Raw genomic sequence first — 14,893 nt, 5'->3', positions numbered from 1 at the left:
CATTTGGTGCGGAGGAAGTGGACTTCTTACGGTGGTTAACATGACATAAAACGGCGTCGTCCGAATGTGATTGCTTTACAGGCATCCCTCTGAGCCGCCGGAGTGCTTCCTCCATCGCTAGAATGTGGTTATGAGGGAAGACGAATGGCTAAATTTATAGTAATTGATTTAATTCATGCAGGTTGTGGAAGTCAATGGTAGAATAATCGAAGGACTAGGATATCTTACTGGGCCACCCGATCCCAATTGAACGGTCCTGATTTCATCTCCTAAAAATCATTTTATTACTTCCTTTTTTAATTGAATATTTATTTTTGCAACCATTTTTTGGGTATTGAATCTGACAGCTGGTGGAGAGCATAGACAGAAGGCACTGAGTGAAGACTGATTGTTAATTCAATATTTCCAAAGCTAAATTATGCTTATTACAATGAAGCGTAGGGAATTACGATGATTGAAATAGATATAAGGATTTAAAAACGTCGCCGTTTAACCATTTTCAGGGAAAGATTAAATAATTAAAATTGGTTTAATTAATATTAATCTTAATTATTTATGGGAAGTTGGATAAAACAGCCATTGTCTTAATCAATCAGAATAATTACACTGGCGGCGCTCAGAAGTTGTTCCTCCTCCTTTGGCATTTTCTCTATTTTTTGTAATAAAAAATCCGTAATTCCAGTTTTTGTCTTTCAATTTCTTTTTTATTTTTCCCCAAACAAAATTATTAATTATATTAAACATAATTATCCTCCTCCGTTTTTCTTCTGCAGGGTTGCATAAGCTTTTTACAAATCTTAGCTGGCAACCCTTCCAATCTACCTGTCAGCCACACGTCCATTTCCAATCAATTCTTAATTAAAGTTAATGACGTGGCCCATCTTTTACGAGTGTATTCATCACTTAATTTTTGCTATTAAAGCTTCCTACGTACAACTTCAATTAATAATCACCAATTCTTAATTTGAAATTTATGAAACATTTTGTGAATAAGTCAACCATCACGTTGCATATGAATATTTTAGATACTTTTTATTTTTAAATTAATAAAAAAAAACAAAAAACAAAACATATCCTATCTCCATCGTATATGTACAAGGTACATAAATGTCTCATCTCAATCGAGCTTCGATAAAAATAAAAATAATAAAAATATATAGCATAGAGGGAAGGCGTGGTGGTAGATAGATACATGCACAATTGTGATGAGTACCTTTTTGGAGTTTTCCTTTTGTCCTCTAAAATTGACGTACATCCAATAGAATAGCATAGGCCACTTATAATAATAATATATGTGTATATTTATTTATTGCTAAATTAATAAAATATCATTAAAATTTACGATTTATCTATAAACTTTGTTTTAATTTTATAAGATAATACTATACATTTGGGAGTCATGGGTTGACTTTAATGTAAACTATAGTATTATTTTTATTATAAAGTTTATGTACATTTTATTTAAAATCTAAAATAAATATTTGATTGCGACATTTGATATGCTACGGATCCCTATAGGCTAAAAAAGTTGAAAAGGCTTTATACACAGTTTTTAACAAATATACACGTGACTGTTTGGTGAAGAAAGGAAAAAGGTCTTTATAAACGATTATTAATTCCAAAAACAAAATACTTTTGAAAATGTATGGAAATAGGGCCTAAAGACGCCAAACCAAAGGGTATTTTTCCGAGTTTTAAGGCACTTAGGTTCATAATATCATGTAGTGCTACACTATTGTATTCACTACCACGTAAAAAACAATGGATTTAGTTTGATATTTGAATGCGACGCTCGAGTAAAATAAGAGTACTTGAACGAGCTAAAGCCACGTTTAAATATAAGTGATTTGGACTCAATCGTAGAAACTTCAAAATTAAACGCATATAACTTTGACCAATCACATTTTAAGCGAATTATATGATTGAGAATGAAATAGATAATCTCGACTATTAGAATTAGTTCAAGACAAATAGATAGTATAGTCATGTCATAAATGATACACCATCATGATTAGTTTACCGTCTAACACACATTCAACATAAAATTGATTTTACAATGGATTTTCTCTTCAAATAATTCATACATTCAAAACTTTAAATATGACCACTGATATAATCTAAAATTAAGAGTGTTCTTGTGACTTAATAATCCAATAATCCCACACTTTCGAAAAAATAGGAAATTCGGTTTGGTTTGGAGGTTGACCATCGGACCCGTTTGAAAATAAGGTTACAACTCAATCCAACCATATTTTTGAAAAAGTAAAAAATATTTAAAATTTGGAATTAAGGTTAATAATATGTTTCGGCTTTGTAGGTGAGAATGTTTGATTAATCCACCACACCATTTTACGTGTGAAAGTTATCTTATTTATAATTAAATAAATTACAAGGATATAAAAATAGTAATAAATGGAAATAACAATAAATGGAAAGATACTCATGATAATAAGGCAATATTTGCGTTATAATAAAATATCAAATATAATATATATATGGTAAACTATAATTTATTACTAAATATCGTTAAAGTATCAATTTTAATTTTTTTTAATAATTAAAAAGAAATAATTTGATAATTCAATTCAAATCTTTATTAGTAAGTGCTAATTCAAGACTGAATTATTCCAAAATATTTCTAAATCCTCTAATAAAATATAATAAAATTAAATTCTTACTTTTACGACACTTTTTAGTGGCTATTTTGTTTCACATGTTGAAAGTCTCACTCGGCTAATTTAAAAAATGTTCACAGGTTTACATTCCAAGAATACTCTCTCCATTATAAAGTCATGAGAGCATATACTCAAAGTAGATAATATCATATGATGGTGGAGAGTCGTGTTGATGTAATAAAAGGTGTAATTAGTGAAACTAATGGAGTTTGTTTAGAACTAAACCATTCACATTTAATCCTAAAGACGCTATTTTGTACGAAACAAAAACAGAAGAAGGAAGAGGAGATATATGCATGGGGAGAATGGAAAAGGGTACTGAAAAACTCAGAGTTGAGAAGAGAAAGAGTAATCAGTTTGTCCCCTGTTTTTTTGTTCAGAGCCCCAACTAAATCCCCTACTCTATTCCCCATATTTCACTTCCACTGGAATAAAGCAAAAACTAGCGCCCACAGCTTTTGTTCCCTACCTCTCTCTCTCTCCATCTCCCTTAATCACATCCTTCCTTACATTAATTAATTATCATGCTGCCCCTGCCGCCGCCGCCGCCGCTGCTGCTCTGCTCCACTTCACCGTCCTTCTCTCCTTTGTATTAAAGTTGATGCCAAATACTACCTCCCCCTTAACCCCCCCACCCTTTCTTACTCACCTCAAAACTTTATGATATCAACTAAAATAGGAACTCCCCTTTCTTATCAATTTTTCTATTTCAAGAAACTCATTACTTTTTAATTTACCTTAAATTAGTATCTCCCCTTGTAATTTTCTATTATTATTATATCCTCTAACTGTAAGTTCTTATGGCCTGAGGCTTCTCCAAAAGACCTCATATTATATAGTATTCTCACTTATCAACCCATAATCTTTCACTAAATTAACTAATGGTGGACTTACTCCCAATAATCCTCAACATAACTATCTACCAAGAATGTATACAAATTAGGTTCGGTTGAAGAAACTTCTAGAACCAACTCGAAATTTCATATAGGTTTTCACAACTCAACTTAACTCAATTGGTTGAGTTGGATTTTTAGATTGTTTTTTAAAAATATTTTAAACAACTTATATTTATCACGGTATATATTGTTAGAAATCACGACTCTCCACAATAGTATGATACTGTCCACTTTGACTATAAACTCTCGTGACTTTGCTTTGGGCTTCCCCAAAAATTCTCGTACCAATGAAGATATTATTCCCCACTTATAAACCTATGATCTTCCACTAAATTAACCGATGCAGGACTTACTCCCAATAATACTCAACGTATATTAGCTTGATTACTAATTTCATATATTTCAAATATCAAACATTCATAAATTACAAAATACTGTTAATTTTGGTTACCGACGTTAAATATTATCAATTTTCGTAATAAACTTAAAATTAGGGTAAGATTTGAGGGTAACCCTGTATTTTCGAGTCATTTTGACCCACTTTTTTCCGTTTACAAAAAATTTAATTAAGCATAAATTGAAAATTAAATATAACTCGACCCGGCTCTCTTGGAATTGGCAAGTCATCTGATCTCCTAGGAATTCACTTTCTAAGGAGCGAAGGGTTTGTTTCGGTTTCCTCTGTCTCGGGTCCTAGAAGTGCATGATACATAGCGCCAAAACCCCTAAAAATAGAAGACGAGTTGGAGAGGTGTAGGAGTTCAGTGTCTTCGTCTTCGCTCCTTCTCCTCCCCTGTCAGTTTCATTGCTTCGACGATTTGAGTTGAGTAATTTAGTTTGGTCGAATTATGAGTCGGATGAATTTCTAAATCATAAATTTTGAAACCCAACAATGTGGGAGGATGATATTGTCTGAAAAACAAAGGATCAGAAATACTAGTTTTGCCAATAGGGGACAAGGACACAAATAATTTTGAAAACAATATGGATTATAATACATTATATTAGTTGTGTGTAGTGGTCAGCTTGGTTTGGTATGTTTTTAAAGGCCAGGGTGAGAGACGGTTCCTCCTTCTGGTTCTGTCACTTAATTATAATTTAATCCCATGTCGGAATTAGACCCTTTAGTTACAACGTCCCGTCGTTTTCGGGGAGATGCATTCGGTAGCCTGTGATTTTTGTCACTGCCAATAACGCCACCAACCCTTAATTCTAATCCATTCTGCTTTCAATAACATTTTTCCCATAATACCCTTTTCCAAATTTTAATTTTTCTAAATTAAAAAACTTATTTATTGAGACGTATATGAGTCGAATTTGATCCAATTAACTTACATTAGGTTAGATTAGAGAAATTAAAAAATTCAAGTCAATTGGCGGGTTGACCTTTTTCTTCGGGTCAACTAAATCAACCCAAACTAACCCAATTTTTAAGTTAGGTTGGGTTGTCTTGCCCATTTGTCTTTAATAATTTAAAAAGATTGTTTTTATGTACCATAGACGTTACATTAATTACTGAAATGTTAAATATTCACATGTTTAAAGCATAACCAATACAAACATTAAATATTTTTAATTTTCATAATAAATTTTAAACTAGGGTAGAATTGGATTGCATTGTAACCTTGTGTTTGAATTGGTCAAGTTGACCAAACAAAAAAAAAGTCAACCCATAAACTGACCTAAATTTTTTAGTTTTTTTGAAAATTCTACTGAATTTAAACAAAAAAAAATCTATCTCAAACTAATATTTATGGTTTGGATTGAATAGTTCAGATTAATTAGATTCCTGAATTACAGGAACAATTCTCGTGAATGTTTGCTGAATCCTCCAACCTAAATGGTGGTGGTAAGATTTACAGAGATATAATAAATTACAAATAATACGAAAATAACAATAGGAACAAAGAATAATAAATCAATACAATATATTTGTTTTTAGTAAAATGGCAAATATGGTGAGCGTAAGACAGATATATAGATATTTTACCATATGATTAACGGTCAACTTAATATTTATAGTTTGGATTGAATAGGTCAAATTAATTAAATTCTTGAATTATACGAACCATTCTATTAAAAGTTTTGAATGATATAGGGTGAATTAAATTCATATTTAAAGAGAAAATATAAAAAATAAAATAGATTTAAAAATGAAGGAATAAAAAGAAAAAGGAAGTTTAGAGAAGGGTGTTATTAATGTTAATGGGATCAGAAAAGGTGGTCGGGACAGTATAATGTCGTGGAAGATAGAGGCGAAGCGTGCAAAAGCTAACCTGCAGCTTCTTCATCTCATCTGAAAAAATTAATTAAAAAAATGAAAAGAATAAGTAGAAGAATTAATTGTGCATGTGTATGGAAAATGAATGCAGTAGTAGGTAGGAGGAAGGCAAGGGAAAGGTATCTAGGGTTTATGTGAGGTTCCATGGAAGTCGCAGTCCCTTCTGCGGGTGCCATGCCTTTATTTTTCTCTCACAAACAACAACATTGCTACTTCTGGAACTTCCAACTTTCTTGCTTTACTCCTTACCCACTGCTTTTGTTATGAACTCTAAAACACTTCATATAATGTTTAATTAATTTGTTCAAATTTTAAATTAATATGACTGTCACACTTTATATATATATATTAAGTGAAGCACGACGGAAATTGGTCCGCGATGAGATGGGAAATATCCTCTACCCATGTCTTGGCGTTTAAGCTAACTTTGATAAATCTCTCTAATCTCTCTAGAAATGTGCATACGACAGGGTGCGGACGGGGAGACCTTCGATATTTCCATCTTCACTATGTATTTCATTTTCTATTCGGTGAAGTTATCTAGTTATTTTAGTGAGAATTGGATTTTTGTAAGAAAATTTTCTCCATTGTTATTATTTAAAAAAAAATAGCCTAATCAATTCCCGTATAATAATAAACAAATATATAATTAATCTATATTTATATTATAAGGTAGCGGCAATTTTTAAATTTAAGAAAAAACATAAATAATAGTGGTTTTTTTTATGGATAAATTAATAATTGAATCAACAACAAAACAACCCAAATGTCAGTCTAAAGAAAAATAAAATAAAGGTAAGCAAGACATCAAATAGTAATCAGGCAAATCATAGAATATAATGTTGCCTAATTTATGCAATTGAGAAAAATCTCTATTTACCATCTAAACTAGACATCTACACCTTACTTAAGGGAGTCTCAAGCTCCGTGAATTAAATGAACATCTATAATTTTTCTTCATACTTCGTTTAAATAGAATTTTTAAATACATTTTTTTGGTTGATTTATAAAAAAATAATATTAAATAAATTGTTAGTTTAAAAGATAATTGTTATATTATTAAGTAAATGAAAGAATAAAGATGTCAACTCACCTGGTGAGTAGACCGACCGAAGATTAGTGATTGATTACATCGAAAGATGTCGGCCGGGAATTCAAAAAAATGACAAAGAAAGAAAAAGAAAAAATAAAAAAAAATAAAAAAATGGAGAAAGTTCGGGTAGATACGCCGTCGTATCAGAGGATATGCTTGTCCACAAGTAGACGGTTCTGATGGTTTCAAGGAATGAAGAGACGCATCCTTGGAAAATGGAAAAGGCTTTTGAAGACACAAATATCATCCATTTGACACGTGTCGGTTAAAGTGAAGAAAATTATCCCTGACCGTGCATCACGGGGACAAAGTCAATAAATTTACCCACTTTTCAACGGTTGTGATTTGATGTTGGGTCCAACGTAGTTGTAATCTGACGGCTCCAGTGGTGTCTGTTCTGATTTGAAGTTTGACTCTTTGTTGGATGATTTTTCTTTCATTATTTATCGGGAAAAGGAGCAAACGAGATCCCTTGTTGTATTGACTATGGAGGCTTATTGGGCTTTCTTCAGTTATACTCGGGCCCAATAACATGGGCCGAAAGTTTTAGACCTTTGTTGAAAGATATGTTGGGCCACTGATAAGCTCATTTTAAAATTGAATGGGCTGTTTGGTTTGAAGGGAGGGGGAGAGAGGCCTGCCGAGGGCTATTTAGTCATTCTCTTCATTGTATATAAAGGCAGCCTATGAGTTTTGAATTGGTGCTACTGCTAGTTGCTTTCCCGCGCGCGCTCTTTGGTATTGACTTGAGGCACTTTGATCGTTCCCTGTCCTGGCGGAAAAATTGATTTCTCTTCGGCTATTAGATAGGTATTTCTGATTTTTTTAAGGTGATACCTAGTTTTATCTTGGTGATTTCTCTCGTTTTATGAATTGTGTATGGTGTGTGTATGTATGCGTTTTTCCAGCCGATAGTTGGATTAGTAATATACTCGTAATGGTTTGCTTTTGCATTTTCAACTGACGATTGATATTTTTGTAAGTTTGAGAGTTTTCTCTCAAAAGCAAGGAATTGCACGGTCTTGCATCATTTTTCTCTATTTGAATGTTGATCTCTGCTGCAGTTACGTGATTTAGCAATTACTGTGATTTTGTTCTGAGTTGCGTTTTTAGTTTCTTGTTACCTTCACCGAGCATAGCTTGCAATTGTGTTGACAATCTGTTGCAACCTGTTATTTGCTTTGTGATTTTAGCTTCGGCTTGAATTTTGTTTTGTGATTTGCAAGAAATTTCAGGTGCACGGTTTAGATCTCTGTTCAATTTTATGATCGAGAAATTCTTGTGGTTTTGCTTTGTGGTTTCCGTCTGCAATTTATATTTTTCTTTACTGAGAATTAGCTTACAATTGCACGATCTTTCGATTTTACTATGAGGTTTTCCATCTGCAAGTTCTAATTTCCTTCACCGAGCATTGGCTCGCAAGTGCGAGAATCTGTGGCGACTTGATTTTCTTAGAAAAACTTTTGGCTTGCTACTTATATTTTGTCCGAAACTTTGTACGAAATTGCATTTTCTTTCCATTTCTTACAGTTGTTGAAGATGTTTTAGCCGAGTTGTGTGATCTTGAGATTCCTGTGGCTTCCTCTCATGTAGGCGCTTGTCTATTGGCTATCTTTAATAATTTTGTTGATTACTCTGTTGATTGAGTCTTATATTCGAGAGCTACAACTTATATTAGTAGGTTTCATGCTCCATTTTTTTTCTCTATGTTCTGGTCTCTCTGCAACTTCAAATCCTCATAATTTTCTAGATTCTGTTTATTGAACAAACTTTAATCCTACCTTTCTCTAAGTTTCATACGAAGGGATATATCATGGTCAATATTTTTATGTGATTGAACTATGTGATTACACATAATCAACTATTAAATCAATCATATAATTTTTTCGTTAATTTGTACTTAGTTCTTTTTCTTTAATAAAACAAAGGTTGATGGTTTACAATTTTTTTTATTTATAATTTTTCAAGGATGAAATTAGAATTACAAGTAACGAAATCATATTGTTTATTGCCAGTCAGTGCGCTCACAAGAGCAAAGATCCGCCTCCTATCTCGAAAGTTATTCCATGGTGGTGGAAGTCTTAGATATGCTCACAGAGGGACAAAGGTACGTCCGGACTATTTTAGAAATTCACTGACAAATCTTTTGGTCTGTTTAATACTAGAGTTCGCTTTCAGTTTACTTTTGTGAACAGAAAACTTAAAATCACGTTTTCGAAAGAATTAGAATTACAAGCACGAAAAAACTAAAATCGTGTTTCCGTAAGAATTAGAATGACAAGCACAAAAATCATATTTGAATCTATAGTCTATTGTAGGTGAGAGCACTCACAAAAGAAAATTTCCTCTCATCTCTCGGAGGGTTATCCCATGGCGGAAGGCTGAGATCCTACTCTCCCTTCACAGGCAAAGGTACATAGGATTAAATAGGACGACTTTGAAACTTCACAAGTATTTTATTTTAATTAATTTATGATTATTTTTTAAGAAGCACAGACCACAAATCTTTTGTTTGAGTTTTGCAGACAAATTCTAAATAAATCATAAGATATCAAAACGTTTATGAGTAAACAAAAAACATATATAAACAATCTTCAATGAAACAAGTTTACTTTGTAGGAACAGAAACAAAAACAAAAAGATGATTGTTTTAGTTTAGAAGGTGTACATGAATGTGCTCTTCTTATATTAAATTCATGTTATAACACATCTCTGTGTTGATTGTATGGTTGATTCCAGATTGAGGTTTTGGAAATAGAAGCCAATCTTATACCATGTAGGTATCCAGTTCAGTAGCATTTGCAGCAAAATATGTGTATATTTATTATACATGCAAATATACACAAATTTCCTTAGAAATCCAGGTTGATAAGAAAACCATACGATCCACCACTCACAACTATTGATACAACCATGGGTCCTTGGAAGTTTCGTTCCTTCCTCCTGTATATTCAGAAATAGTTTGTACAACCCCAGAAGTTACGTTAGACAACATGGAGGATCCCCAAGTAAGTCATCCACTCTGATCTTCAGGCATGTTTGCTTCATGCATGGCCTTCTGTTTTTCTGCATCTAAATCGCCCTTCCAATGTCCATGAATTCCTTCACCGCTTGGGCCCCTTTGTCAACAATTTCCATTGGAGAAATCAGACGCGGATTTTGATCCATAATCAACTTGATTAGTTTTTTCAGCCGGCCAAATCTGTCTGGAAGAGCTCTTATCTGGTTATCACTAAGATCTAGCTCCCTTAGGTTGCAGAGATCACTAGTTGGTTCAGTAACCTCAGTCAAGTTGTTGAAATTACCACTGAGAATCAACACCTCATGACTCGTTAACCTTCCAATGGCCGGGGCAGGCCAAATCTTAGAGACCTAAGCTGACATCGATGTAGGAAGGTAACATATCTTGTTCAGCTGGATTGATAGCCATTCAAGATTAACCAATCCATATCCAAATACTTATAGGTAAACTTCGCAGATTGTTGAAACTTGCATCCAACTCCACCAACGAACTACAGTAAATAAATAAATAAATAAATAAATAAAATAAGAAAAAAAGACCCCACCAAGTAATCAAAATATTCAAAACTCAGCACAGTGAACATCATTTTCCATGTGCTGTTGAAAAGGAAGCCAAAGACTACTGATTTAGTTACCTGCAACCAGTAGGGTTTCAGGAAGTTCAGTTTGTTTCCTGATACGTTGACGACCTTCAATTAGCCAATAGGCCGATAGAATCAGGAAGTGACTCCAAAAGATTCGAAGAAATATCAAGGCACTGGAGTTTCTGAAGCCCAGTTTAGGAAAATTATAAAGCAATTGACTGTATTAGATCAACTAAGCCAATTCATAGAACCCATGTTAAAAAACAGAGGAGATAGAAGATGAAAATTACCTCCAGCTGATTGTGCGGCAAACATTAAGCTTTAGATCAATAGGCGAAATTTTCCAAACTCCTCCGGCAGAAACCTGGTCAGCTGTCCAAAAAGGTCGACCTTCTTCACCACTCATAGTCTCAGCCTCTCCCAAAATTCTTATGACTTTTTCGTTCACTTCCAATTTTATATCAATTGCCTTTAAGATTCCCCAACACCAAGGGACTGAATTAAAAAAATTTATTGATGCACAAAAAACCAAATTGATAACATGTAGGGATGAACATAAAACCTTTAACTAAAGATATAAAAGGAAGAACTTAAGACATAACTTTTGCATATAAGATCGTTAGGATTTAAGGTGGTGTTTGAGACACCCAGTTAAGATAATTAATTCTGAAATTATGTAGTCTATAAAGTTATTTGGACTTGGGAGTGCAAAGTTATTTAGTCTAGATTTAGAAAGTATCTTTTTAGGATGAAAATTTCTTAAACATAGAATCCTAAAATTTATTAAACTTTGATTTATAAAATTTGGGTTGTTTTGTTTTGAATTTGAGACTCACTTTAATTACTCCATAATTCTAGAATTGCAATTAGCTGTTTTGTTAAGGAGTATTTTATTCATTTCATAAATCTTAATTAGTGTTTAAATGTGTTGTTTGGCCATTTATCCGGCAAAGAAATAGATAGGGTATATTTTGAAGCCCGGTTCTAAATTTGCCCATTTATGTCATTACTCGCATGGTTAATCCCAGTGTCCAGTAATCATCACATGCATAAACAATATATCCACATAATTTTAATTGTCTTTAAACTATGTTAATAAAATAATTTATCATGATTCATGGAGATAAAAAGATGGGCTTGGTTCATATAGGACATCAACTAATTGAGTGTTACCTCAAATTATTTTTGTTAGACATTTGTATGCTAAACTATTCAAATTAAAAGTCAATTTTAAGTAGATGATCGACACGGGTACCTATACCTTTTGTTTGTTTGTTTGCCTTTTTAATTCAAGGAGACAATCTCGATCAGCTGCTATGCTAGAATATTGTGTGCCTTCAATATTATACCCATACTCAGATGTCTAGAAGATAATTATAGTCCTGACTTAAATCAAAGGGTATGAACTTCGTATACTCAAATTGCATAATTTGGTCCATTTGAATAAGCATGTCGATAAACAGTATAAACCCCGTGCACATGTTTGGTTGGAGGGTTTCAGAGATGGGAATGGATATGCATTTTGGAAGCCGAGGTTTGTTTTAAAGTTTTGAAATAAGATGCCTTGAAAAAGTTTTTCCTGGCATCACATTGTGGTGGGTTTTCGAAACTACTAAAATAACTACGGGCCTTCAAAACCCACCCTATTAGTCCTATTTTTTTTTTCTTATTTCTTTTTTAATTTCTTCATTTTTTTTATCAGCTTTCCTCCATATTTTCTTTCTATTTTTATCTCTTTGTTTTTTATTCCCATTTTCTTTACTCTCTTTTTTCCCTTATATTTTACAATTATTCTTCTTTCTTTCTTTCTTTCTTTCTTTTTTATATCATATTTTGCACATGTAATATAAAATCTTCTTTTTTTTTTTTTTAATCTTTTTATTGTTTTATTAATAACTTATTATAAGATAATCTCATCTTAAATAATTTACTCCACTTTACATAGTGTTTCATCATGTATAGTTAATTCTTTAATTTGATTACCGTACTAATTATTTATAATTAAAAATATGTATAATTTGATTAAAACCACTTATTTGAGAATAATAATTGAATAAATTCAAAAACCTCAAATTTAAGATATTATTTATAATATAATAAAAATTAAATTAATTAAAATTATTTAAATAATTTAACTTACTAAAAACTAACTACAACTAATTTAACATTGTTAGAAGTAAGAACTAAGCAAAAATATTATTTATTTATATGAAATTTTGATAGCAAGAAAAGTATCTTATTTCTAGACCTTCTATACTCAAAACATTTTATTTTATTCTTAAGGAGCTTAAGCAAAATTTCCAATCAAAGAACTCTCTGAGGAACTGGTGACAAAGGAAATTTGATGGGTTACAAACGACGTTGAAACGTCGGCATACGGTTTCTTGTTAAGATTACGTTATCGTCATCATGGTTTAAAAATTAATGGCTTTTCTAAATTATACAACACAAGGGGAAGCTCATACAGGAGGATAAAAGAAAAATCCGGTAAGACGACAATTTAGGCTAGTGAGTTACCAAGATTTGGAAAAGAAATAACAATTTTTTTGGCCCATGCCTTTTGGAAAAACCAAAGGCTAATGAAACCAAAGGCTAAGGGCCGTTGGGTGAAACTTTTATTTATGGTGACTAGAAACAAAAATGTGGAAGAAGGAATCAAATAGATGTTATATAAAAAATGTTATCTAAATACTTTTTAATAATTTTATTATATTATTTAATTTTAGATAATTAATTATTATTAGGTCTTTTATTTCTATTTCTATGAAGTCAGATTATTAAATTTTAAGTTTTAAAGTTTATTTTGTATTAAGTTTTAATTCTCAAATAAATGAATTTAATAAAATATAAAACTTTTTAACTATAAATATTTAGCCCAACTTGGAAAAACATAAAAAAGTGGAGGAAGAAACAATACAAAAGGAAAAAAGATTAAAAAAAAAAAAAACATTAAAAGAACCTCATCCGTTTGAATGCGTTTTAAAAACCCTTCCATTGCCTGCTTTTCAGATGTTTGGAAAAAAGTTTCTCCAGATAATAAATTAAATCCTCTCCCTGAAACCCATATCATTCCCACCTCAAATCCCTTTCCTAACCCCAGAAACAAACACCCCTAAAGTGCAATATCTTTTTATAGGCTGAACCAATGAAATATATATAGTAATATTAGTAATCATAATAATAATAATGTGACGAAACAACGATCGAGTAAAATAATAAAATCATGTCCACCAATATTAAACTAAATAATTAAAAAAAAACTGGAATTATAACAATAAGCTTATTTGGAAAAAATATTAATAAGAATTGGATTAACATGATATTATTTAACTTATCTTAATGCATTATTAAATAGAAAAACCAACATGATAATTCAAAACAATATACGGAACTAAAAAAACATATAATTCAAAGATAATCTAAATAAAGCAATTGATCATACAAACCACGACCTCAATAATGTTGGATTTTTTTTTTTTTTTTCTGTTTCTTATATGGATTCGTTCATTCGTTGTATGACTATTAGTGAAGCGAGTAACTGATAAATTAAAATAGTCTAAGCCCGTCAATACAAAACACCAATCTTTACAATTTTCTATTAAATTTTGGGGTTGAATGTCTATTGATAAATATTTTAAGGGAGTAAAGAATAACAAATTAGAGATATATTGTGTGTGTGTGTGTGTGGGGGGGGGCATAATTGCAGACTTATGTGTGTGTGGGGGGGGGCATAATTGCAGACTTATATGTGTGTGGTAAAAAATACAAAGAAAGGGATCAGTTTGCAAATACAAAGAAATTAAGAGGTAAAAAATCATTTTTTAAAATAAAATACAGAATAATTGCAGAATTATGTGTGTGTGGGCATCCTTTTCTGGGTATGAAAACATGGCCCACGCACATGTTATCTTCCTTTTTATAAATAAAAAAATCTTTTTTTAAAAAAAAAATTATTAGAATGAAAATATATTTGCAAATGGCTACTTCTCAGAAGAATAAATAAATAAATAAATAATAGAAAATGGGTTTTTGAAGAATGGGATAAATCTCCAGCCAGTGTTGGACCACATCATATCATGTGTGGTGAGAATCTGTTTCCCAAACTGGGGGTTAGAATTTAAAAGGGTAGGTGGGTCATTAATTATTTACTTTTTCTTTTACTGGTCCTTATACGATTGTGACTTTATTTCTTCTAGTAAATTTAGATGAAATGAAACACAAGTCCAGTGCCTTCCCCTTGTCTGGCAAAGAGACAAATCTAGATAATGTAACGTAACCCAGAAGTCTTATCTTATCTTGATGCTATGGGTGGGCCCCGTCCTTTATCTTTCCTTTTTTTTTTT

The 14,893-nt window shown here is 31.8% G+C and overlaps 1 protein-coding gene and 1 long non-coding RNA gene across 3 annotated transcripts in view; both read right to left on the bottom strand.

Annotated features, from left to right (window-relative positions):
* The window catches only part of LOC111805002, a 19,768-nt gene that overhangs the window by 3,302 nt on the left and 1,573 nt on the right, over nucleotides 1-14,893 (bottom strand). The window lies entirely within an intron of this gene.
* Nucleotides 9,692-12,274, bottom strand: LOC111805027. The gene is made up of 3 exons (XR_002816599.1): nucleotides 10,841-12,274; nucleotides 10,602-10,732; nucleotides 9,692-10,457 (listed from the first exon to the last, which is right to left on the bottom strand). It is a non-coding gene; the product is annotated as an uncharacterized LOC111805027 (long non-coding RNA).

Source organism: Cucurbita pepo, chromosome LG01, assembly GCF_002806865.2.
Source record: "Cucurbita pepo subsp. pepo cultivar mu-cu-16 chromosome LG01, ASM280686v2, whole genome shotgun sequence".
Lineage (NCBI taxonomy): Eukaryota > Viridiplantae > Streptophyta > Magnoliopsida > Cucurbitales > Cucurbitaceae > Cucurbita > Cucurbita pepo.
The sequence above is the reverse complement of the archived record's forward strand: the minus strand, read 5'-3'. Positions and strand labels throughout refer to the sequence as shown.